At 44.8% G+C, this 25386-nt stretch overlaps 1 protein-coding gene across 12 annotated transcripts in view; it reads right to left on the bottom strand.

Annotated features, from left to right (window-relative positions):
• Window positions 1–14701: 14701 nt before the first annotated feature.
• Erc2 (ELKS/RAB6-interacting/CAST family member 2) overlaps window positions 14702–25386 on the bottom strand; it is a 907844-nt gene continuing 897159 nt past the window's right edge. For all 12 annotated transcript variants that reach the window (XR_003377058.1, XR_003377054.1, XR_003377057.1 and 9 more), the window contains one exon: window positions 14702–17611. The gene's annotated coding sequence lies outside the window, so the exon portion shown is untranslated. The remainder of the gene's footprint in view (window positions 17612–25386) is intronic.

Consider the following 25386-nt stretch of genomic DNA (forward strand, 5'->3'; position numbering starts at 1 on the left):
GTGTGTAGTGTTTACTAAGTCACATGTGTGGCGGTTTGAATGGGAATGACCCCCATCGACTCATAAATGTAAGCACTTGAATCTCAGTTGATGGAACTGTTTGGGAAGGTTTAGGATGTGTGGCCTTGTCGGAAGAGGTGTCTCACGGTGGTGTGGGGTATGGTTGAGGTATCAAAAGCCCACACCATTCCCAGTTAGCGCTCTCTGCCTACTGCGTACAGATCAGAAAAGGAGCTTACTGCTACTGCTCCAGCACCATGCCTATCTGCTTGCTGTCATGCTCCTTGTCATGGGTCATGGTTTCACTCTCTGAAACTGTAAGTCCGATAAACCTGGACTTCTGTAAGATACTTCAGTCACAGTGTCTCTTCACAGCAATAGAAAAGTAACTGAGACAACGTGATAGCTTGTTCTATTAGTTTTTTTCAGAAATATCCTTGTCTGTACTGTCTATACTGGTCATACTAATTTTCATTCAAGTTTTTGGAAAAGGTCATTTTTTTAAAAGTGTGTTTATGTACACCTGCATGATGCTGTGCTGTAGAGGGACCTGGGGAGGCCAGAGGGAATCAGATCCCCTGGAACTACAGTTCTAGGCAGCTGGGAGCTGCCTGATGTGGGTACTGGGAACTGAACCCAGCTTCTCATCAAGCACAGCAGATGTTCTTACCACTGAGCCACCTGACTGGCCCACATCTAAAATGTGTTTATCGTTGTAGTACGTGTGTGTGTGTGTGTGTGCGTGTGTGTGTGAAAATGGGTCCAATCATGCAGAAGCCAAAAATGACAGCTGTCTTCCTCAATCTCCACATTATTTTTTGAGAAAGGGTCTCTCATTAAACCTCAGCTAGTCTGACTGATGGACCAGTGAGCCCTGGGATCCATTAGGACTCCAGATGCATAGTGCCTGAGCTTTTAATGGGTTTTGGAGATGGAACTTGGCTCCTCATGTTTGAATGAGCATCTCTCTAGTCCCGACCTTTAATTTTTGGAACCAAGTCCATTGCAGAAAAAAATGTTAAAAGAGGGCCACACACTAGCAACATTTGGGTCAAATATTTGGTCTTCTTGACCCCCAACATTATGCAAAATATCCAGGAAGTAGACTGTATTTTAAAACTTGTCCTGTTTTAAAATTATGATTTATTACATCAAGTTCATATTTAATTGAATTTTAGGTGGAGTTATTTTAATAGCATTTTTAGTTTATATGAATATGTCCAGCCTACTCTGGAGGAATGTCACATAATTCTAAGTAGCAGAATGAATTCTGAGCATTTTAATTTTGTATACTTTGCCATTGTTGTGTCCAAAAATGAGACTCTGTTATGACTTACCAAATATATATCAATAAACAATTTAATTTTGAGTTAAAGCTGCTTTTTTTTCCCACTTAGTTTAATCCCCAATGCAGTGATCTCTATGTATCCACTAAGGTCAAGTGACGATTCATTGACTTTGAAAAGCATCACTAACATTCCCTCTGCAAAAGATCCCTGTGTGGCTGCATGTATTAATGTAAGTGGTTTTGAATTAAGCAAAGATCTCTACTTCACCCAGAAGAAAAGCAGTTGCTCCTTGGTAAGACCACAGAATTCAAGAAAGTGAAATGAAAAATGGCCAAGGATTAGATTTACCTATTCCGGCGGGTACATATATCTACCGAGTATATACAGGAACACGATGGCTCCGCTCATGTGTCATCGCTGGACAAGCCTCTTCTACTCAGCCCAGGGGCACGATCCTACCCCCATGGCCCCCACTCCTTACTCATGCAGATATGTCATAACAGAGATTAGCTGGTACATAAGGGCCATCCCTCCCTTGTCTTGCCTACTCCGTTCAGGGAGGTTTGAAAATATCTCTTGACTATTTGAAAACAGGATTCAATGCATAGGAAGCCAGCCTCTATTTCAAAATCCAGCACCAGAACATAAAAGCAAATCATAAATTTAGCGAGTCAGTTTGTTGGGGCTGTATTACGGATACAAAAAAATAAATCACAGAGCAGCTTAAAACCCACGGGAAGAAATGGCTGTAGATGCCATTGGTGTGCCATTCTCTCTCCATTCATGTATTTAGTGTTAGCTAACTCAGCACATATTCCAGATATGCAGCCGCTCGCTCATCAGGCTCTAATGGCATACCACTCCTCTCCTTGTTGAGTTAGGACTGGGTTGGCCAGCTCCTCATGGCTTGGCCGCTCTAGTCCAGCAATAATGACTGGGTAGCGACTAGATGCCAGGGGTGGAAAGAATTGTAGAAGGAGGCTGCCGATGCATGGTGGGACGAAAGCTCACAGGAGTGGGCACGCACACTCTGGGTACTACCGTGCATTGGTATGTCTGCTGGGTTGAGGTCACAGCTAAGAGGGGTGTGCCGGAAAGGGGACAAAGAGGTTCACAGTTTAAGTTCATCATTGGGGTCCTCCTTTGTTGACTGGCAAACCCTAGAAAATTTCCAAACAATGTTCATCCAGACAGTGGGTCTGACACCCTTGGAGGATTCTTTACAGTGATTGTTTCTTACTCATCAAAGAGAAGGTTTTGATAAAGTGGTAGTCTGGGCATAGCAGAAACAGTCTAGTGATAGAGAATAACTTATGGCTATGGTCTCTCTCTTCCTCTCTGTGTGTGTATCTGTCTGTCTGTCTGTCTGGTTGATTAAAATTTGGATCCCTGTAATAAAACTAAACTCACCGCATGGCCATGGTGGTGCACGCCTTTAATCCCAGCACTTGGGAGGCAGAGGCAGGGGGATATACGTGAGATACGTGAGTTCAAAGCCAGCCTGGTCTACAAGAGCTAGTTCCAGGATAGGTTCCAAAGTTACAGAGAAATCCTGTCTCAAAATAAATAGATAGATAGATGATAGATAGATAGATAGATAGATAGATAGATAGATAGATAGATAGATAGATAGATCACCAAAAACTTTAACTCCCCCCCTCGCTTTTCTCCAGAGACACCCATTTTCATCTGTGAGGAGTACTCATTTTGCATACAGACTGTCTTTGATTCCCAACCACTGAAATTAGTAAGAGCCTTGGTCACTCTGACATCGCAGGGGATCAGAGCAAGCTGAAAGAAATAAAGAAAGCAGCTCACCTAAGGAGCTACAAGAGCTTTAACTTGAGTCCCTCTTCCTCAGAGCTGAAGCAGAAAGAGAGGAACAGACGGGGAGGTAAGACGGATTCTGGTACCAAGACAATCCCCCCAGGAGAGTACAGGAAAGAAAGTCCATCTGCTGCCTTCTCTATGACTACAGATGGCAATCATTGATGCTTAAGTCAGAACCCGAGTCATATATGTCTTTCATACACATGACAAAGGATGCATGGTGCTGGAACTAGACTGTCTTTTTCTTTTAAGCCAGTTGTGTGGTTGTAACACGGTCTACTATTCCTCAGTTTCTTTCTGCTTGCCATACTTTCCTGAGGTGTGTCACTTCACAGTATAGAATTCTCATCTGTATCTCTACCTTTGAAGAATGTCACCCAAGGGAGGATCTTGATTTCCAGGTGCCTCATCCTTTATCTACTACACACATAAATACCAGGGTTCTCCTCTTCAGGGCTAGAAGTAAAATGAGTATCCAGGCACGCACAGTAACGGTGATCAGAATAAGACTTCTTAATGCCACACGGTGAGATATGTGGCTAGCAGTGAATCTTAGTTAGAGTTTGCTCTTGCTGTAAGGAGACACCGTGATCACAGCAATTCTTATAAAGAAAGCGTTTAATTGTGGGGGCTCGCTTACAGTTCAAAGGTTCAGCCCAGCATGGCGGGGAGCATGGCAGCATGCAGGCAGGCATGGTACTGGAGAAATAGCCAAGTGACTTAAATCTTGAAGACAACAGGAGTTGACTGACACACTGGGCAGTATCTTGAGTGGCAATAAAGGTATCAGCTCCTAGGGCTTCTGTAAGGATGAAATACGAAAGCCCACTGGCAGGGTTCAGTGTAATATTTGGCGTAAATCTTGTTCTTAGTCAGTGTAGTACTGTATCTGGAGAGTCAAGAGATTGGGGTAAATCAGTCACGACAGAAAAATATACTGTGGGAATTTGCACAAATCCCCAACACAAAATTGTTTCCTTCTGATTGGTCATTTTCCTAAATCTGGAGGGCTCACTGAATGAGGCGGCCCTTAGTGGGTGGCTGTCCGAGAGCCAGGTTCTTGATGAGCACAAGTTCTGATGAGGGGAGCATGGGGTGAGGAAGGACCAGCCAGTGCTCATCACATAAAAGAGAGACGCAGTGACTATCACGCATTCAGGACTATGGTACTGTTTCCTGACAGGTTAGCAGTGCTCCTGCTAGGTATCAAAGAGACACACAGAGATCAAGTGATTTGTTTGGGGTCACCCAGCCAGGAAGTGACAGAGACAGGTCTCAGTCCAAGTCTTCGTGACCTCCCAAGGCAGCCTACGAATTGCTAAGGCAGAAAGATTCCGAGGAATTGTGTGTTGTTGAAACAGAGGAGCAAGTGTGGCTTACCACAGCAATTCCTCCTTGTTGCACCAACAAACACACCAGAGGTTTCTGGGTGATGAAAACCCGGCTTTCAGAAGGGGCTGTTCCTTAGCTCTGAGGAGCAGAGACATCCCTCTGTAGCAACAACACACTGAACTCAGCCCTTCCCCACCTTGAACATTACCACCCAGCATCGCCAAGGCACAGCGACATTTTCTTTCTCGAGAGTTTCCCAGGACTTTACAAACATGACCCTATTAATCCACTCAATACCCGGATGAGCTAGGTGGTTGGAAGTTATTATTATTCTCACTTTCAAAGTAGAACATCTGAAGCCGAGAGAGATTAAGCAATTAGTCTGAGGTCAAATGGCGAAGCAGGGACAGACCTGGGAATGAAACAATTATCTTCTGAAATTCCAATCGAATGCACAAACTGACTGGCTTTTCATCAAGACTTCTACGGTTGCAGCCGGCTGGCTTTCCATGGATTGCTTTAATACCAACATCCAAACTGACATCAGGTTTCCCTAAAGCATTGGCTGAAAATAAAACAAAGAAACAGGCAAATATTCCCCCACATAATGCCTTACCCCAAGTAGGGTATCAGTTTTATCTCCATCCACAGAGCTTCATCTCACCTGCCAGCTGTGTTGGAAGACTAGAGCCAGGAGGCAGAAGGCTCACATGTGAGTTCCTCCCTCCAGGCCACATCCACCCTTTTCTTTGGAAATGGGGCTCCCCTCTCTCTCTCTCTCCTCTCTCAAGTCCATGGCAAACATTTAAAATATTTTTTATTCTTTTTGGAGAATTTCATAACATACATTTTGATTATATTCTTTCCCCCAACTCCTTTCAGATTGTCTCTTCCCTATCCACCTAACCTCATATTCTTTCTCTTTTAAAAATAAAAACTAAAATCAAAAAAGTACACACACACACACACACACACACACACACACACACACACACATCAAACCAACAAAACAAACAAGAACAAACATCATGGAATCTAGTTTGTGTTGGTTGCCTACCCCTGAGCATAATGCCTGTCCCAGAATGTGCTTATCATACCCAGTGACACTCTGCTGGAAAACAAAACAAAGCAAACACATAACTGATTTTCCCTCTCCCAGTGGCTTCCAATTGCAAAGGGTTTCTTGCTTACGGGTGGGATTCTGTGTCCACTTTCCCTGCTTAGTGGCGGGGCTTTGTCGGGGTTGAACTTGTGTAGGTCTTCTGTGTGCTGCCACAGTAACTGTGGAGCCATGTGTGTTATCAAACTTGTTATGTCCAGAAGATGCTGTTTCCTTGGAGCCAACCACCAACTCTGACTCCTACATTCTTTCTGCCTTCTCTGCCACATAGATCCCTGAGCCTCATGGCAGGGGCTTGATAAAGACATTTAATGTATCTCACTCCCTGCACACTGTCCTGTAGTGGGTTTCTGCATTAATTACTGGGCCCTACAGAAAGAAGTCATCATGATGAGGGCTGGTCAAGGCAGTAATCTGAAGTTCCAGTTGAAGTACCAGGCTCAAGGTCCAAGCAGTCCCAAGACAGGGTATTTCTAGACAGCCCATACTTACTTCAACTGGTGATCATTGCGCTTCAGTCTCTTGAGTGCTGGGATTACAGGAATAATGTGTCGTGTTCTTTCTTTTGGGTGCATTTTCATGTGTGCAAGCATGAGCATGTTCATAAGTATGTGAGTGGTATGTATGCAGTTGTGCGTGAAGGCCAGAGGTCAACTTAGGATGTTATTTAGTCTTCAGGATCACCTTGGTTGATGTGGGAGGTCCATCTGTCTGTGTGTTGCTTTTCTTGGTTAATGAATAAAGAAACTGCCTTGGTCCGTTGATAGGGCGGAACTTAGGTAGGCGGGGAGACAGAACTGAATGCTGGGAGGAGAGAAGGGCGGAGTCAGAGAGATGCCATGCCATGGATCCTTCACCTGAGACAGATGCCTGTTAGAATCTTTGCCAGTAAGCCACTGCCACGTGGCGATATACAAATTACTAGAAATGGGTTAAATTAATATAAGTTAGCCAATAAGAACTAGAGTTAATGGGCCAAGCAGTGTTTTAATTAATATAGTTTCTGTGTGGTTATTTCGGTTCTGGGCAGTCAGGACAAACAAGCTGCTCCAGGCCCTTCTGCTACACTTGGTTGTTACTTGTTTGGTGGCAGTTGTTGTTTTGATTTGAGAAAAATCTTCCACAGGGACCTGAGGCTAGCTGATTAGTCTAGGCCAGGTAGCAGTGATGCTCAGAGATCTTACCTTTGCTTCCTTAGTTACAAGCCCACCACACCTGGCTTTGATGCTGGGAATTGAACTCAGTTCTTCACACTTGTGTGGCAAGCATTTTTATTGCCAGCCCCAGGTACTCTTTTCTTTAAAGATAATCTGCAGGACACAAAGGGTTTAGGGAGCGTTCTGCAATTTCTCTGACGTTGAGATAGAAAAGATGAATATAAACTCTTCTTAAATTACATAAAATTTAGACGCCAACATTCCAGTTCTGAGCGCTACTACAGCCTTTAAAGTCTCTTTAGTCTCTGGGCTGTACAGTTCTGACAGTAGGTGACATCGTATGACCCAAGAGAGGAGGGGAGCCAGGAGGAAGTCAGGCTTCGGGCCAGCATTTCTAAGGGCATAGGCATAGGAAACTGGTCTATGGCCAATAGTAATGCTGTGGGCCCTCCAAATACCTGGAAAGACTTTTCCCCCTTTTCTGACTACTTCAATCTTTACAACTCACCGTACAACCACCCACTCTGTTCATGATTTTGTCTAGATTGGAGTAAAGTGACTTCAATGAGCTCCTTCCTACAGGGTGGGAAATACGGTGCTATTTCGTTCTCTCAGTGGGAGACACTCACTTTAGAAGTAGCTACATGCTATACTCTGGGGGTTGCTTTTTGTTTGTTTGTTTGGTTTCAGAATTCATGGTGGTCACCATTGGATCTGTTAGATTTCAATCTCTTTGAGAATCCACATCAGACTTTTGGAAAAAGTCTCCCATGCCTCCACAGTTTCTGAAAGTGCCAGAATCCTCCAACTGGTCACCAGAAATTCTGCTTCCATCCCAATCACTTCTCGCCCCTCTGTAGTGTGAATCTAATCGGTCTTAATGAAAAACAAACAAACAAAAAAACTGGAGTCAGATATTAGGGGGTGAAAGCTGAGAGATCAGAGAAGCAGAGCAGGCAGCCACTAGTTCTTACCTCTATGAAATCCTCACACCGAATGGTGTCCTCAGACTGAATGCAGTGAGCTCCTGCCTCCTCCCACCTTATTATGTTCCTCTCTCCACCCAGTCATAGCACTCCTGTCTCCACCTCCCTAGTGCTGGGATTGAAGGTATGAGCTCTGTTTCTCTTTTAGACTGATTCAATCTCATGTTGCCACGGTGGCCTTGGACTCACAGAGATCGAGATCCATCTGCCTCCGTCTCCTGAGTGTTGGGATTAAAGGTATGTGCCACCACGGCCTGGACTCTATGGCTAACTAGTGTGCTAGATCCACACTCTGATCTTCAGGCAAGCTTCATTTGTTGCAGCACAAACAAAATATCATCACACCCTTCTTTGGTTTTTTCAGACACACACACACACACACACACACACACACACTGAACACTGACAGGGGTTCGGGCCCACATTCAGAACCTTGGCAAGGACTCTTTGGAGCCTTTCCACATGGAGCTGAGGTGTCACAGTGCCCCAAGGATCTTTCGGGCTCTTTCCACAGAACACATGAAACTAGCTGAGCGAAGGGCATCATACATTATGGTACCATGCACATGCCTGGATGCCTTCCCTATTTTCTTAGACTTGAAAGAACTGTGGTCTAAAATCGACTAATCACATCACAGATTATGGCTGCAACTACTGATTGCCAAACAAGCCAGAGCTAATATGACAGAAGTGTGGGCATCTGTGTGGAAGCAAGGAAACAAGCCCCTAGTGATGGAAGCAGCTCCCCAGTGTCAGGCCTACTACCGTTTCCCCACTAAGGAAGCTCACATTTCTTAGTGTACAAGTTGGGCAGATTTTTTCCCCCTGCTTGTTTCAGCCCCAGTGTTTTATTGTTCCAAATCCTTGCTCTTGACTTGAGTTCATGTGTTTCATGGAAGTACAAGTGGTAATTACACAAGTCTTTCCTTCCCTGTCATTGGCAACAGTCACCAGGGAAATTTACAGCCCCCAATATCCAGATCTGGAACCTGGTTATTAAGCATGGTTGAGGAAAACCCTGACGTGGCAAATGGCATGCAAACAAGGACCAGCTCGAGCAGCTCTTGGGAGAGAATGGCTGGGAGCGAGCCAGTGACCAGCAACGTAATTTCATTACGTGCTTATTCTTTATGATATATTACTGCTAATAATAGCTATTATCTCCATTTTGTTCATGACCTAGCATTGTAACTGGCATTGTGTTAAGTGTTCATTTGGTCCTTTTATGATTTTTTTTTTTGTAATAAAACAAACTTCTAGGTCTGAATGATAATTTGGGATGAGAAAGCAAACAGCTACGGGCAGGCCGATGCTGACTTGTTTGGCATGCAGTAGAACTGTAGTTCTAAAGAGAGTCATAAACTCAGGCACACTCAGATGTTGGCAGGCAACACAATGGGTGGGCTTGGCCAGGTGTCAACTTCTAGAGGACAGTGAGGACAATGGAGGGATGGTCATCGCCTCTAACACTTCTCCACCCTCCTAGACTCTGAGCCCTCCGTGGCTACGCTTTTCAAAAACACTTTTAAAATAATTTATTTTGAAACAACTTCAAACTTACTAGAAAGCTGGAAGAGTATAAAAACTGCATCTACAGCTCCACTTTTTAGCATGTCACTGCACTAGCTCCTGGGACTCTTTTCTTTTATGTCAGTGTACAAATCCATTATTATCAGTTTCTCTCAGCCACGTAACCACAAGCTACAAGGCCCTCTGAATACACCAGTATAGATTTCTCCTAAACAAGACTATCTCTGTATCACAGTATGATGTAGGGTTCCCCTCTGTATGCTGTGAATACTATTGGTTAATAAAGAAACTGGCTTGGTCTGATAGGGTAGAACAGAGCTAGGCGGGGGGGTGGGGGGTGGAAAACTAAACTAACTAAACTGAATGCTGGGAGAAAAAAGGGTGGAGTCAGAGAGAAGCCATGTAGTCCCACCTATGACAGATGCCAGAACTTTACCCAATAAGCCACAGCCTCGTGGCAATACCCAAATTAATGGAGATGGTTTAATTTAAGATATGAGTTAGCCAGTAATGTGCTTAAGCTATTGGCCAAACAATTTTGCAAATAATATGGTTTCTGTGGTATTATTTCTGGACTGAGCAGCCAGCTGGAAACAAACAAGCAGCCTCCTACAACAAGAGCAACTTCTAAATAAGGAAACTATCTTGATATAGCACAAGCATCCAATCTCAGGTCCTCTTTAAATTCTGATGCCTGTCTCAACACATGGTCCCATCTAGAATCATACATACACTGTGGTCTGTTTAATTTGGGTAATTCCTCAGGTATTCTAAGTACCGAGGGTCCCCATGCTTATTAGTCCCTTGCTCTTCAGGAAGATATAGCCCTAGCCTTCATTCCTAATTCCTCAAGCTTTAAGATGCTGTGCTGGCCAAACAAGAAATGCCCTGGTTTTCCAACTTCTGTGATGTGAAAATGGGTACATACTGGTATTAACATTTCTTAGGGCAAATCTTTTATATGAGGTAGAATATAAGTTGCTTGATGAATTTTTACAACATAATCCTAACTTTGTAAATAATTTCTGGACTAAGAATTCAAATTCTTGTGTGATGTAGGAAGGTCTTCTGTTTTGTTTTGATTTCATTGGTTAAAGAAAGAAACTGCCTTGGCTTTTTGATAGGGCAGAAAATTAGGTAGGCGGAGTAGACAGAACAGGATGCTGGGCAGAAGGCAGTGTGGCAGACGCCATGGCTCTCCTCTCTGAGATGGATGTTGATTGGACTCATACCGGTAAGCCACAGTCAAGTGGCAATACACATTAATGGAGATGGGTTAAACTAATATGTGAGAGTTAGCCAAAAAGAGGCTAGAACTAATGGGCCAGGCAGTATTTAAATGAATACAGTTTCTTTCTAATTATTCCCAGGGCTAAGCTAGCCGTGCGGGAGCCAGGCAGGACGAAAAGCAGGCCTGCTCCCCTCATCACTACACTTGTGCCTACAGGGGAATCTTAATCTTGTATTTTTCTGGGCTTTATCTGAAAAGACTCAGATGGAAGGTTCTTTTCTGTCTAGAACTGTAGGAAAGGTTGCAACGTTAGGGCATATGGCAACAATGTCTCTCCTAGCTCTGGCTCTCAAGTCAGTGACTTGATACAGTCCCTCTCAGGGCAGGTAGATATCTTGAGGCACTAATCAGCAAGTAAGAAGATGCCCCACCCCAAGCACAGGCCTGACACTGCTTAGGGTTTCTCCCTCAGACTCCATGGCTGGTGGCTAGGAGTTGCAGTGTTCCTGTGGGCTCTGACCAGACAGCCGCTACCTTCATATGTGGTATATGTTTCCCAAAGTAAGTTTGAAAGAAAGAAAGGAAGGAAGGAAGGAAGGAGGGAGGGAGGGAAGGGAAGGAGGGAGGGAGAGAGGGAAAAAGGGAAGAAGGGAAGAAGGGAAGGAAGAAAGGAAGGAAGAAAAGAAAAGAGAAAAAGAAAAAAGCTACACGGTAGTGACTGAGCAGCAGCCGCCTTGGCTTGCTGGTCTCATGCTCTTGCACTGAGCTATGGTCTTCTTTGGGAGTCATGGCAGAATGAAATGTAGCTTTGCTATGAGCTGTTCTTTTCATTGTGTAAACTGGATGCTTGCATCCTAGCACTCACTTCCTATTTTTATTGAACCTTGAGCAGGAGACTCTATGCCCAGCAAGGAAAAGAATGAGTCTTTCACCCTCACCGAGGAGTTATGAACTCTGAGTTCCCACCTGTAGGGCTGAGAGTGCCCAGGAATAAATACATACATACATACATACATATATATATGTATTTATATATATATGTATGTATTTATATATATGTGTGTGTGTGTGTTTGTTTAGATTATGGAGCCCAGAGCTGCCTTGAGCTCACAAGCATTCCACACATGGTGGTTACAGGTAAGCACCACAATCTTCACTTGTGAACTGATTTATATTCATGAAACTTCTATTCTTTTCTTCTGTGTGTAAAGAGTCCATCCATGCAAAAGAAAAGAAAAGAAAAGAAAAGAAAAGCCCTAGCAGATAAATGCCCATCTTTCCTCCTGCAGCTGCTGAGCCATAACACCCTCATGGGTAAGGTACAGGACTCACCAAGGTCTGTGTCCCGGAGTCTTCCTAGAGGAAGTTACCATGTTGTGACAGGTGTCACCTTAAACCAGCCTGCGCTTGGGCAGGGGTCTACTCCTCTCATACTGGCTGTTTCTGTCAAAGATGCTCCCATAATCTAACAGGAAGATGGGACTGGAGGTAACTTCCATCCAAAAGGGACAGCTCAGACAAGCAACAGAAACTGTTGATCAAACTCTTTTGCTCCTAAAAACTGGGAATTTTTTAATCATATTGGTACTGTGTCTTTTGCATTGCCCCCAGAACATTCTAAGGTAGAGAGTCAACCATTTATCTCTGTACCCTGCACATGTGGTGTGTGTGTAAGTTCATGTGGGCGTGCATGAACCTGTGTGGAGACCATGGGTAGCCCTCAGGTGTCTTCCTCCCCATTATTCTCGATTTTAGGTTTTGAGGCAGGGTCTATCACCAGATGCAGAAGTCACAGATGGCTAGAGCTGTGAGAAGCAAGTCCTAAGAGCCTCCTTCTGCTTCCCAGTGCTGGGGTTAAGGTAGGTGCCATAACACACAGGTGGGTTTTTTTTTTCACGTGGTTGTTAGCCATCTGAACTCAGATCCCCATGCTTACATAGCCAATTCCCAGCCCCTACTTCAATACTCTAAAAGTCCAACACAGTGGGAGGACCAGAGCGACCTTGGTAGCGAAAACTGACAAACACTGGCCCAGTCAAAAGGGCAAGGTCAATATCACCAATGCAGTCATGTTTCAAGTATGGGCCCTCCTTGATAAGCTGCCTGAAAGACAGCCATTTATCAGCTCCGTGGCCTTCCTCTGAATGGCCCTTAAGTTCTACAGGCTGAGCCCGAAAAAGAGAGAGCTGTCAAATCTCAGCAGAATGTATCCTACAGTAGACCTGATTAGTGACCTCCGGAGCAGCCAAGGTCATGCAAACAAGGAGAGTCTGAGTGGCTCTCAGTGATAGGAACTTACGGCAGCGTGACAATTAAATGCAATATGACCCCCAAGATGAAAACAGAAGAGAGGGGTGAACAGCAAGGAATCGGTATTCACTCCATCCCTAAGGTGTGATGTTACCGCAAGGAAGGGGGGTACATATCACCCATTTATCACCTTCACAATCAAGAAAACCACGTATCTGTGGGTAGGGAGTCTCCTGGGTAGGCTCTGTGGAATGGGCTTAAACTGGTCTCTTATTAATACAGACTTATGTTTCATCCCACCACTGGATATCTGTGAGGGCTCCCTAAAAGCACCTGCATTATGGCATTGTGGTGAAGGAACGTTCACAGACCCATAGCACTGAGTACACTATGACACTAAGTAAGGGCTCTGCCTGGACTACATCTGGTCATCCCCATGACTTCACGTGAATGTGGGTCCCGGTGGTGCTTACTGCAGAGCTGTTACCAGGGCGGATGAAGGTAGGTGCTATGACATCATCAGTTCACCGTCCTGACACTGGCGAATCCTCAGGTCAGGTCGATGATTTACTACCTGTTTCCTTCTCGTCAGCAGGGCTGCAGCTCAGGATCCAGGGTGAGGCTGTCTTTTCCAGTCTTCTGGAAGAGCAGTTCACAGACAGTAGAGGCAGTTGTGGGAGACTTGGAGACCCAAACCACAAGTGTGCCCAAGTCTCACTTGTGAGGCCCCAGGGAGCTCTGCAGTGGCCGACTGGTCCAACAACATGTGGGCTACTGTTTGTCTCACCCAGGGGCTGGCTTTGTTGGTTACAAAGTGAGGGTTCCATCAGGCTAGCTGGATTGACACGAACCATCCTGAAAAGTGCTTCAGCAGGCCTATGATGTGAGAAATTCTTCCCTGACAGAGCTCTCTTTCTACAAAAGACAATAAAATGCAAAGGACAAACAAGGCCCCGGTGTACCTGATTGTCAGAAAAGTCAACCCCATAAACCCAAAGTACTGAGGCGGAATGATATTTTCCTTGTGGTCAAGGATCAGCTGAGACATCTGCCTAGATCAGTTGCTTATCCTGGACCTCAGTTTCCCCATCTGGTAAAACACAGTTTCTAGCGACCACTCAGCAGTTTTGTTCTTGGTAAGAACTGGAAATTCCATGGTGCTAACGTAATTCAGAGTTCTAACGGAAAGCTGGACCTGGTTCTGTAGTCTTCAAATGGACATCGAGCAAGACGCCAACACCGTGAGGAGGTATTGTCTATTATCCAACTCAGGCTGCCAGGGCCCATGAGTCCACACACGGGTGACCGTGGACATCCAAGCAGGGGCAGTGCTGATCGCAATTCTTCCTGCCTAAGTTTCCATCTCTCTTTTCTCAGATGGAGTCCACAATTTTCCCATTAGAAACCTCGCTCCTTCAGGCAACGAGGCTGTCAACCACACAGCCTCATCCTCTCTGCTCCCACCAAAAGGAAGGATTTAAAATCCAAACAGAGCTAAGGTGCCTGTCCCTTTGGGGACATTAGTGGATATTGAAAAGGAAAAGTCTCTTCTGTGAATGTTTCAAATGCCCAGAAAGATCTTTGTTACCAAGAAGAGAGCCTGCACAGACTAACGCCACCAGCACAATGAGGAAGCGAAGGAGAGAGGTGGGAGGGGGAAGAAAGGGAACGTGGAGGGTGTGTGTTGAAAGGAAGGGAATGGACAGGGAAGGAGGCATGGCCCACGACCTAACTTCCTGATCTGAACTGCATGACCAGCTGCCCATTAAGGCAGATTTCCATCCTGGCCTTTCCAGTTAATAAAGACAATAACTTTCCTTCCTCCCTTCTTCCCTTCCTCCTTCCCTCCCTCCCTCTCCCCTCTCTCACTTTCCTCTTTGGCCTGTATGTTTCTTCAAATGGTAACCAATGGCCCCTAAAGTGTTAGAGACAGTCACACAGCATATTTGTAAAAGATGGAACGCAGTTACTTCGGAAAGAAACAAGGTTTATTTGATGAATATAAATAAGACAATCAGCACAAAGTACTCCTCATACACATGATAACAAAGTTATGAGCTGTACATACCTTGCACATGGTATTTTTACTAGACATGAGGTTACAATGACTGGCTAATACATGCCCATTGGTAGTTTTGAGGGTTCCTTAATTTTATTTATTTATTATTTATTTTTCATATCGATGTCCATAATCACATGGTCAATATCACAACCCACATGCCACTCACTTGAAGAAATATTACAAGAAGCACTATCAAACAAGGGTCTCAGGGAACTAGATACATGGACCCCTGGCAGCATCCAAATGCAACTCTACACAAAAACACGGCAGAGAGAGCTTATATCAACACATTTGAGGTCTCATCATAAACACTGTTTAAAAAGTAAAACCCACTTTCAAAGGAAAGTTGACACACTGTGAAGGTGCATACTGAATACACAAAATCATTAAATACAAAATCGAGACTGTATATAGAAATCAAAAGGGGTTATAAATACAAGCCTGCTCTTGCGCAAGGTAAGACTTCAACCAATTCCTCCTAAGGGTTAGCACAACCTTGTTTTTGTTTAGTTTCAGTCATACCGGATTAGAAGGGAGCCTGCTCAAGGTTGCAGAAAGAAAATACCTTCCAAACGTCACAGTGTTTGTTGTAAACCCAGACACTATTTTCAATGTGTGAAAAGGGGTTTCTTTTGTAATCCCCAAACGTCAGAGAATATTACAGAAAATGGGAAAAAATGTTGTGTTAGATGGAATTCACTTTTCCAGGGACCAAATGATACATTCACATGAATGTAAGATCAAAAATACTTTCAACCAACAAAAGTGGGGCCAAAAAAAAAAGATCCCCCAAACAATAGCTGTGACAAAATTGGCACAAATGTAGAAATAGGTAAATACACATGGTTGATCGCTTTGTGTGCTACTTCAAGGACCCCGTTTACCATCCTGGTTCTCCTACTTCCTATTTCAAGTATTTCAAGTTGCAGAGTTCAAGTCATGACCTGGTGGTAGGCTGTGAGGACTTCTCTGAGGATACCCAAACCATACCTGGGGACCAGTCTGTGGCTTGGGTTTTCATTGCCACACTTCACCAAAAAATACTAAATTAACTTGCAAAGAACTCTGCTCCCTTCTCTAACAACGACCTACATCCTTTTGATAGTTAAAGGTCAAACTTTTAAAACACGAATGTATTTGGAGCATTTATGTTAACATGTAAGCTTTACATAGTTCACAATTTACCGACAAGAACGAAGCCCACAGCAGGAAACCTGTTTGAATATATTAGTCCTGATGCACCAGGAATAAAGGGTGCAGTTCAGGAACAGTTTCCTTTCCCCAGCAAACAAGGGGTTTGTCTTCTATCTCTATGGCTCATGAGAGAGGTCCAGAGTTAATTGCACCAACATTTTGGAAAGTAATAATGATTTGATTCAATGCAAGATTTCAGCAGCTTCTGCTTAGAACCCTTTCCACAGCAGCAAAGAAAGACAATTGTATTTATTAAGGCCACTCATGCTAAAATTCACTGTTTGTCCTTTAGGAATGCAGGAAGGAGGGTTCCTCCCCTCGACAAGAATGGGTCAATACAAGAGCTGCACATTTGCCAGGCTCAGTTATGGGTTTTGTATGAAGTTGTAATGACTAATCATTTTTTATCTTCAGAGGAAGCAGCAGGAGTAGAAATCTCCTAAGTACCTTGTCATTGTATGTAGAAGACCTCGGAATGCGGTCTCTTTCTCTGGCATGTGCTTTAGATAATGACTCTACCGTACCCACAGACAGCCTGTGCAATGCTATTTACAGACACACAACTTTTGTGATTGTTCTTCATTCATCAATGCTTGCACGTTTGATGTTGAAAATGCTTTGGAATCCACATTAGAGACATTTTCTTAAGAAAAAAAAAAACAGTGAGAAATGACCCTTCATTTAGAGAAGACCCAAGCTCACACTCACTGCTTGCACAGCATTTGGATCTTGAAACATGAATGAATCTCTCAGCTCGTTCATGGAGACCTGCATGTGTGAGAACGAGAAGGGCCTGAGGCCGGGTCATGTCCCAGCCGTGCGTGGGGTTCAAGGAGCAGGTGGAGTAGCTACACGCAAACGCCTCAGGCTTTTGCCACTCTCTTGCACATGAACAGGACAGTAAAATTATGAATGACCAATTTAGATGTGCCACGCACTGTCAGAGACACACACCATGTTCTCATAAGGCGATTTCTTGGCAAGTTATTAGTGGTTTAAAAAATTGATTTCATTTCCAACCTGGCCCAGAGGTAACAACTGATAACACCATCGAAATGTGGTTCCTTGACTGACAGATTAAAGAAATAGAGGAGGGCTCTCAATTTTTAGTCTTTTGGTTTCCTCGTCAAACACTCCACGCACCGTGGTGCATAAACACCACCAGCAGCACTCATCCGCAGCAAGTTTAGACTGCACGGTAATCTGATGTGTTAGGACCAGTTGGACCGATCAGCAAGATAATGGGAGATAGGGAGAGCTGTCCAACAGACACTGAATCCACAGTTTGAATCCCGTGCAGTGGCCGTGTATCCAGGAGGCAAAGCAGCAGAAATAAAACGCTCACCACGTGGCTTTCAGCAGAGACGGTCACACTGTAAAGGTCCAAATCCTGACAGAAAATGAAAGGACTGTCATCTTTCTCCTCCTTCATACACTTTCTTTCCCATACACCCAAACGCAGGAGGGATGAGGTGACCAGAATCACGCAGGAAAGCGAAGGTGAGGAACCCCCTTCCGTTCGGGCCTGCCCCTGAGGCTGGTGGTGGGCAATGGAGACAGCCACGCGGCAGGAGATTACGTGGGAATGACTGCAGTGCAGAGCTTTCCCTTTAGCCAACCTTTCTGACAGCTGCAACGAGAAAGTACATGATTTAACAGGGAAGGACACTGGTAGGACCATCTGCCACGTGTGTGTGGTGTGGCAGAGGCTCCCTCCCCTTCCCCGACCCAGCCATGGCCACTCCCTTTGTTTCCGGTCAGGTGAGAATGGAGCAAGAGCAGAGCAGAAGGACAAACAGAACAGGAAGTGAAACTGTGTCCCACCAAGTGTCTTGAGAAAAGGCCCTTCAAACCATGTCCCGTACTGTGCACACATTACAGATAACCACAAAGAAAAGGAAGGGGAACGGATGTGTTGGATTCTCTTATGGGTCACTGTGGCATGATCAAACTGCATGTCACTTTTTTCTTTCCATGTTTGCTTTCTACAATGACTATGGTTTTACTTAAAAATAAAAAAAAAAAAACTCAACTAAGAGACTAGAATGTTAAAGGCCATCAATCCACCAAAAGCGTTAGCACTCACTTACAAGCCGGGTGACAGCAACCATTTGAAAGCCCTGTAAGAGCAATGACAAGTGACGGTTGGAGCTGGCAATTCCATTCACATGTACACGCCAAAGAACTGAAAACCTGGACTCAAACAGATTCCCGAACACAAACGCTCCAAGTGTCATTGTTCACAGCAGCACTAAGTGCCTGTCAACAAAGGAGTGGATAGCAAAATGTGGTGTACACGCCGTGCCACGCTGGAGTTGCAGCTGTGCCTGGCTTCTCCGCTCATGCTCAACCACGCGCTCCATGCACTGCCACTCAGAGACCCTTGGAATGTTGGGTGTTTCCAACATACGGACATCATGTGGCTATCTGGAGACTGTGGCAGGGAAGAGTGGGTGTACACACGCACACACACACACACACACGCACATGCACACACATTTTGTCTCATTTTACTCTTTGAGACAGGATCTTGTTACATATTCTGATGTTGAATTCACGATCGCCGATCCTCTTGCCTCAGCCTCCCGAGTGATGGGAATGCAAGCATAGCCCACCAGGTCCTGCCTTCTAGCTCACGTTTTATACCGACCCTTGGATGTCTGACTTGGCTGTTGATCCACAGCTACACTCAAGTCCTTCCGGCTGATGAGAAAGTCAAAGATCTCTGAGTCTGCCCCGGCAAGCATCTACCTCAGGACATCCTTAAGCAGTGTTCACAGAACGCATGGCTTAGATGGGACTCGGCAAACTCACACTTTGAGGAATTTGGGGTAATTCTTCTTGTTAAAAAACTCGATTCAGGGCAAAGAGTGGCTGCTGCAGAGGCAGAAATTTAGGGAGTTTCTAGTGCGGGTCAGGTTACTCACTCTGGCACATAAAATCTCTGCAAACTTTGTATGAAAATTGTAAGTCTGAGCACGCTTTCTGTTTCATGAGCTGTGCATAGCTCTCATTCTTTTGTGTGCTAAGCATTCCTTAATCATCCCTTTAAAGGGCTAAGCGATATATTAAGAGACCTGTGATGGGGCGGGAAAGGGGCAGGCGCGGCAGTATTAAAACACACAGGTTGTTTCCTTTGGGGAACTAAATGAAAAATATTTACGGTCGATGTCCAATGTCTTTGATAGTTTCCCAAGATAAAGCAGCAGAGAACAACTGTTTATGCGGTTTTGAGATGAGTTTCTAGCTGGCCACCAGATCACAGCAGAACACGGGTCTCTCTCATGGTCACTGTGGACTGCTGTGGGAAAGACAATCCTTAGCTTTAGACAAGAGAGCTCTCAAAAGTCCCAGATGGTTTAAATACTGACCTTAAAATGTCATTAAAAAAAAAAAAGCTACAAACAAGAGAACGAATAAGTAGCACGCCTATCACACGTTCAGTGAGGACCCCTCCCAGCCCTTACGTCAGCTACCTCTTTTAGGTCCTAGGACACTTCTTAATTCTTTTCAGTGGAAAGACGACAGAGAACTGGCATGGAGGTGGTCATAAATTTTAACAGTCTACCATGCAAATAAATGATTTTTTTAAAAAGTGTTGCCATCCTTCAATGAAATAGTTTTTTCACCAAGAGGCTCAGATGCCCCTGAAGATGAAAAACCAAACCAAACTAACCCCAACTGGACGTTGCCAGCAGTTGCAATGGAGAGCATCACTCCTTGAGGGGCAAGCAAGAAGGGACTTTTAAAACATTTAAAAACGGGATCTAGCCTCCCAACTATGCCAACCAGGGACCCTACAGACTGTAAGGTGATTCCCAGCTTGGCTGATCTCCCTCACAAGTATGCTTAAACCTCTCCAGTATTCTCTTGCAAGGAAGACCCAGCTCTGTCTTCCAAGGCTGCAAACATCTCTTCTGTAATGGTTATGGCCACTCCAATGCACAGTTGTTTACAGCGTGCCACCCTTGTTCATAGCTCTCTGTAACCCTGTAGCACTTGGGATGGAGGACCTATGAACCCTGGCCAGGCTGGCAAGGTCGCCTTTAGCCTTTGCCCGCTCTTTATTTCTCCCCACGCTGTACTCTCCAGCATCGCAACATTGTTTATCTCCTAAGTGCATCCTTTTTCCACATACATTCCGGGCATTTCTCCATCGGATCGATCTCCTTATTCTCAGCTGAGATACTGTGTCACCCAGGAAGTCTGCCACATGCTCCTTCTCTTGTCTAGACTTGCCCTACCCACTATGGTAGCTGCTGACCATATGTGGCCACCGAATACTCAAAACACGCCTAATCCAGATCGAAACATACTTAAAGTGTGAAATGCATGCCACATTGTGAAGATTTCAAATGGAAAAAAGAATGAACGCTATCTCAGGAACAATTTTTAATACTGACTTCATGTCAAAATACTTTGGATGTATTGAATCCAGTAAAATCCATTGCCCTAAATTCTACCTGTTTCTTACACGTGGAACATGTGAGCGCTTCAGAAATGCGCGCTACAGAGGTGACTCTCCTTTCTGTTTCCAGTGAAACCTATAGCCCAGTTTGGTGAGGGCAAGGGCAGATTGCTCTTGCTTGCCCAGCACTCCCTGAGTTTATACAGTTCCTGGTGTGATTAGAGCAGACAGGGTCCTGAAATCTCCCTACCCAGCCTCCCTTGGAACAAGCCTTTGTACCCCAACTCCAACTTCAACCCCAAGCCCTGGCTGTTGAAGTGACCTACAGCAGACCATAATTATATTAATTAACCCAATTAGGGCTACGATCCAGTTTGTTTTAAATTAATAGAAAGGAAGTTTGCCCAAACAGATTTAGCTGAAGGACGGGGCCTTCTTTAGCAGATGTCTTTCTCCTGTCATTGCTAAAGAGAAAGCCAAGTGTGAAAGCTGTGGGGACACAGGGGTGTCATTCCTCAGGGGAGAGGCAGGACAACATCCTTTAGGACAGTGGTTGGTTCTCAACCTTCCCAATGCTGTGTGTACCCTTAATACCATTCCCCGTGTTGTGGTGACCCTCCCACCCCCAACATAAAACTATTTCATGGCTACTTCATAACTGTAATTTTCCTACTGTTATGAATCATAATGTAAATATCTGATATGCAGGATATCTGATACTCAACTCCCTTAAAAGCGCTGTTTGATATGCCCCCTCCCCCCAAAAGGAGGCAACACTCACAGGCTGAGAACCACCACTTTGGGTGACGAGCCTCTCCACAACACAACTGACAACCAGAGAGTAGTAAGGACCTCAGTTCTATACCCACAAGCAAGTCAAATTGGCAGTAATCTAAAAACAACTTAGAGCTCAGGGCTCCAAGAGCCTTCCCATTCAAATCCTCTAAGTTCTGCCTAGACTTGTGAGGTAGGGACCCCCCACCCCCAGACCTTCTGGGCTTCCCTCGGGAGTCTATTAGCATACCAAAGCTCTCACTGGCCCCCAGGCTCTCTCAGCACCAGGAAAAGTACCTTGGCTCCTCTCAGCTCTTCTCACCCCACCCTCACCCAAAACTTCCCCAGTCATGCCCCTGCCCCCTCCCAGCTTCTCACTCCTATATAAGCCTGACATTTTGGCCACGCGCTGTTTTTTTTTTTTAATTCTCTCTCTCTCTCTCTCTCTCTCTTTCTCTCTCATTCTTACTTCCTGTATGGGCTGTCAGAGGGACCTGTGGGGTAAACGTGGGTGTTGCTTGTAAGATGCTGTGTTTGAAGGAATCTTTTTGGAGGAACAGAAAACCAGCACTCTGCACAGGCAATGTGCCTGGTGTTGGCAACAGTCACAGTAAAGGGCAGGGAGAAAGTCCATGTCCTCACTTAGTCTACACTCTCATGGGGAAACAGACTATACAGACATAGGAACTGACACCTGAAGGAGGTTTTAAATCTTGGTGCCCTGAAGGAGACAAATGCCTGCGATCAGGAAGGATACATTTGATAGACTGATTATAAATAACCAAGAAACAGTACCTCTGACTTTGGATGGGGAAGGAGGCTTAAAAGTTCTTGGAGGAGGAGGGGAAAAAAGCAGATTGACTTATTTACACAGTTTGATCTCATGTCTGCACCCAGACAAGCAATTACAAACATCCACAAGTGTATGTACCCCCGAATATTGATGATGTTTTATCATGGAGGTATTTACATTTTTCTGAGAATTTTTTGGAGATTTTGAACTGAAGAGTCTGGAACTACTGTCATGGTTGATGTAAAGCTAGTTCTTTCATGGCAAGAAAAACCCCTACTGGTGTCACTGCTGCCTAGGGTGCAAGAGGGACGGGGGACAATGTACCCCAACAGGGAGATTCTGGCCCAGGACATTCACCCCCAGGAGAGCCAGCTATAAATGTGCCTTCAGACTGTTTTTCTTTGGAATAAAGGCACCTGCCTGGTTATGGCTTTCTTCTCTGCCCCTTCATCGGTGATTTGCAGAAACGGGCTGGGAGGAAGGGGTCTTTGGTAAACACAGAGGGGTTAAAGGGGAAACTGTTTAATAACAGTAGTAAAACGCAGGCTATTTTTGACATCTGGGTTAATGTCCACTCAGTTCCATGTGTGTCCCAAATGTGTGCAGTGTGCCCCAGGTACAAAAACAGACACCCATTCACAACAGCCACGGATGCCCCTAACATATTGCACATGGTACCCACATAAAAGGCCAGCCCCTGATAGACTAATTAACCATGGAGGAAGAGAGGGCTCCTTCAGGGCTTGGGGTATCCTATAGAACAGCTCCCCTGAGCAACTATGCACAGGAAAGCCCAATACAGTCATTTCTGCTGATAATAAAAATAATAACATATAACTACATCTGTGTTATAACTTAACATCTTTTAAAATGGGATGGATTGGGTTTCCCGTTTTTTTCATGAAGATTTATTTATTATTGTTGTGATCAAAGTGGCAACAAATTATGTTAAATCATTTAATTTTCTTGATAGGAGCAACCACCTTGAAGCCATAATTCAAAAATATGAGTGGAGAGCAGCATTTTACCTTGAGAGTGGCCTCCTGCAGCTCACAGGGCAATAAAATGTAACACTTCGGAGTTACACTGCAGGGCTGGAAGGGTGGGGGTAGGGCTGGCCTTCCAGCCAGGGGCTGAGGCTGTTGGGATGAAGAGCTGCAGGAGGCGGCAGAGGAGGGCTCTGCCTTTCATCTCTGCCCTCTTTCCGCTGGATGAGACTCACCCATATTTTAAAGGAAGGGCTTCAGACTGATATGCAACCTATACCTGGAAACGGCCTCACACGGGGCTGTGAATTCCTTGGGATTTATTTTTGTAATTATTATTGTGGTCAGGAGTATTAATGGCTCATGTTTGGAGCAGGCTGTCTGCCCAGCAGCTCCTCATTAATTATCCCAAACAAGTCGTAGGGTACCACCCATCCACTTGCTTGGGTAGTGGCCCCTCGGCATCCGTGAGAACTGAGTGTTTGAATCACATGCCCTCCTTTGCCTCCTTTGAACCTACATCCTTTGGACTCTTCAGTCCTTTTTTTCTTCTTAGGTCAGAATTTCTTAAACCTCGGTCTTTGTCTCTTATCTTTCACCTCTCCAACTTGCGTGAGCTCTAACACGGATAGTATTTAACTCATATCTTTCTCTTGTAAACAACCTCTAAACACAACATACTCTGTTTCATAAAGCTTTATTTTAATACTTTAGCGGGACCAACTTTTGTCTCTTGTCTAGAATACAAGATGAAAAACTGCCTGGCCATTGCAACACGAGGCTTCATTCTCCGAAATCTAGCGGACAACATCCTGCCACATATTAGCTTTGCCTTGGACCACTCCTGACACCCAGCAATGACCTTGTCTCAGGGGAGCACCTGCTATGTATCATCTGGCCGTGCACACACTTCCATGGCCACCAGCAAGCTCTGATGCCACCTTGGTTTACATTGGGGGTCTAAGTATGGTGGATTGAATTACCTCCTTCACAAAAGCAGAAGGCAGGGGCAGGAAAACACCAAAGTCCCCCATCAGCACAGGTGGGAGGAGCTCCATCTAATCTTTAACACACTGGTTGGGGAGTAATGAGTGATCTGTTGTAATTTTTTTCTTAAAAACAAACAAACAACAACAACAACAACAAAAAAAACACAGGTCCTTGGCCAGCCTACTTTTGAAGGACTCTAGTTCAGTATTCCTCAGTCTCAAACATATGGACAATTGTGGTTGAAAGTTCTCTGCTGTCAGGCACTGACCTCAATGAATGATGGCCTCCAGTCTCCCTGACCTCTGTCACTAAGATGCCAATAGCATCTCCTCACTCCTGGTCGTGACAATGAAAAGACTCCAGGTATTACCAGCTATCTCAAGGAGGGGCACAGCTAGCACCAGGTGAGACTTCTTGGTTTAAATAATTGTTACGAACAAATTGGCTGGCTGTGGATTTTAAACATAGAAATACGTATGTGCATACATACAGTTACCAACCCAAAGGAGATATGAAAAACTTTCGCAGAAACAAAGATTTATTTCTACACTACTTCATATTATTTGAGATACAGCTGCCTGGGCTTAAAAGCCCCTGGAAGTCGGCATCACCTGAGCACCAAACGTAATGAAAATGTACAGCTATCTGACATGAAGTAGACAGGCCGCTGTGCTGAGAGAGCAAGGCACCTAAGACACTTGCTGAGCTAAGTGAGAAGGTAAAATCTAGTTTAAATTTATGGCATTTCTCTAGTGTCCCTCTAGGAGCTTGGCATTTCGCCAGGGTTCCTTGTTAAAAATTTGTTAAACGTGTTTGGCATTAACGCAAACACAGAGCGGCCATTTGTTACAAATTCTATTGGAATGCATTCATTTAAGGCAATGAAGTAGTTACTAGAAGAGAAAAAAAAAGTTCATTAAGTACATTTCAAAAATACAATGATGTATGCAGTGTAAGTGTGGCGCCCCTGTGGCTATATAAATCGCCGACAGAATAACCACACATTGTGTTCAGTTTGAAACTGGACTCTCTTAAACAGAAATGATAGAACAAAAACTCGTTTTGTTTGTTGTCAAAACTGACGTGAGCCCTTCTTTTCTGGACTAGTTGAAACAACCCACAGTTTGGCATGGATTTTCTAACATCTCCAATCAGGAGAACACACAGGTTAAAATAATGCTTTGGGAGTCTTTGCCGGAGGGAGAGGGCACTGCCGACCATACTGGACATGAGAGCTGATTCAGCAAACAGAATTCCCATGCTCTAGAGAGAAGGGAACCTACCCTGGGGAATCCTGCAGACGTTCACTCAGGTGGGGCCACACTTCCGCACCCTCCTACTCACAGGAAGCTGTTAAGTTACCCACAGAGGGGGAACCATACGCTTTCATCACAGGGGATGGAATCCTATGTGTACCCTAAGCCTGTGTACAGACCTCCCGTCTTCCTGTCCCA

The sequence above is a fragment of the Microtus ochrogaster genome, chromosome 6, assembly GCF_000317375.1.
Source record: "Microtus ochrogaster isolate Prairie Vole_2 chromosome 6, MicOch1.0, whole genome shotgun sequence".
In the NCBI taxonomy this organism is placed as follows: Eukaryota; Metazoa; Chordata; class Mammalia; order Rodentia; family Cricetidae; genus Microtus; species Microtus ochrogaster.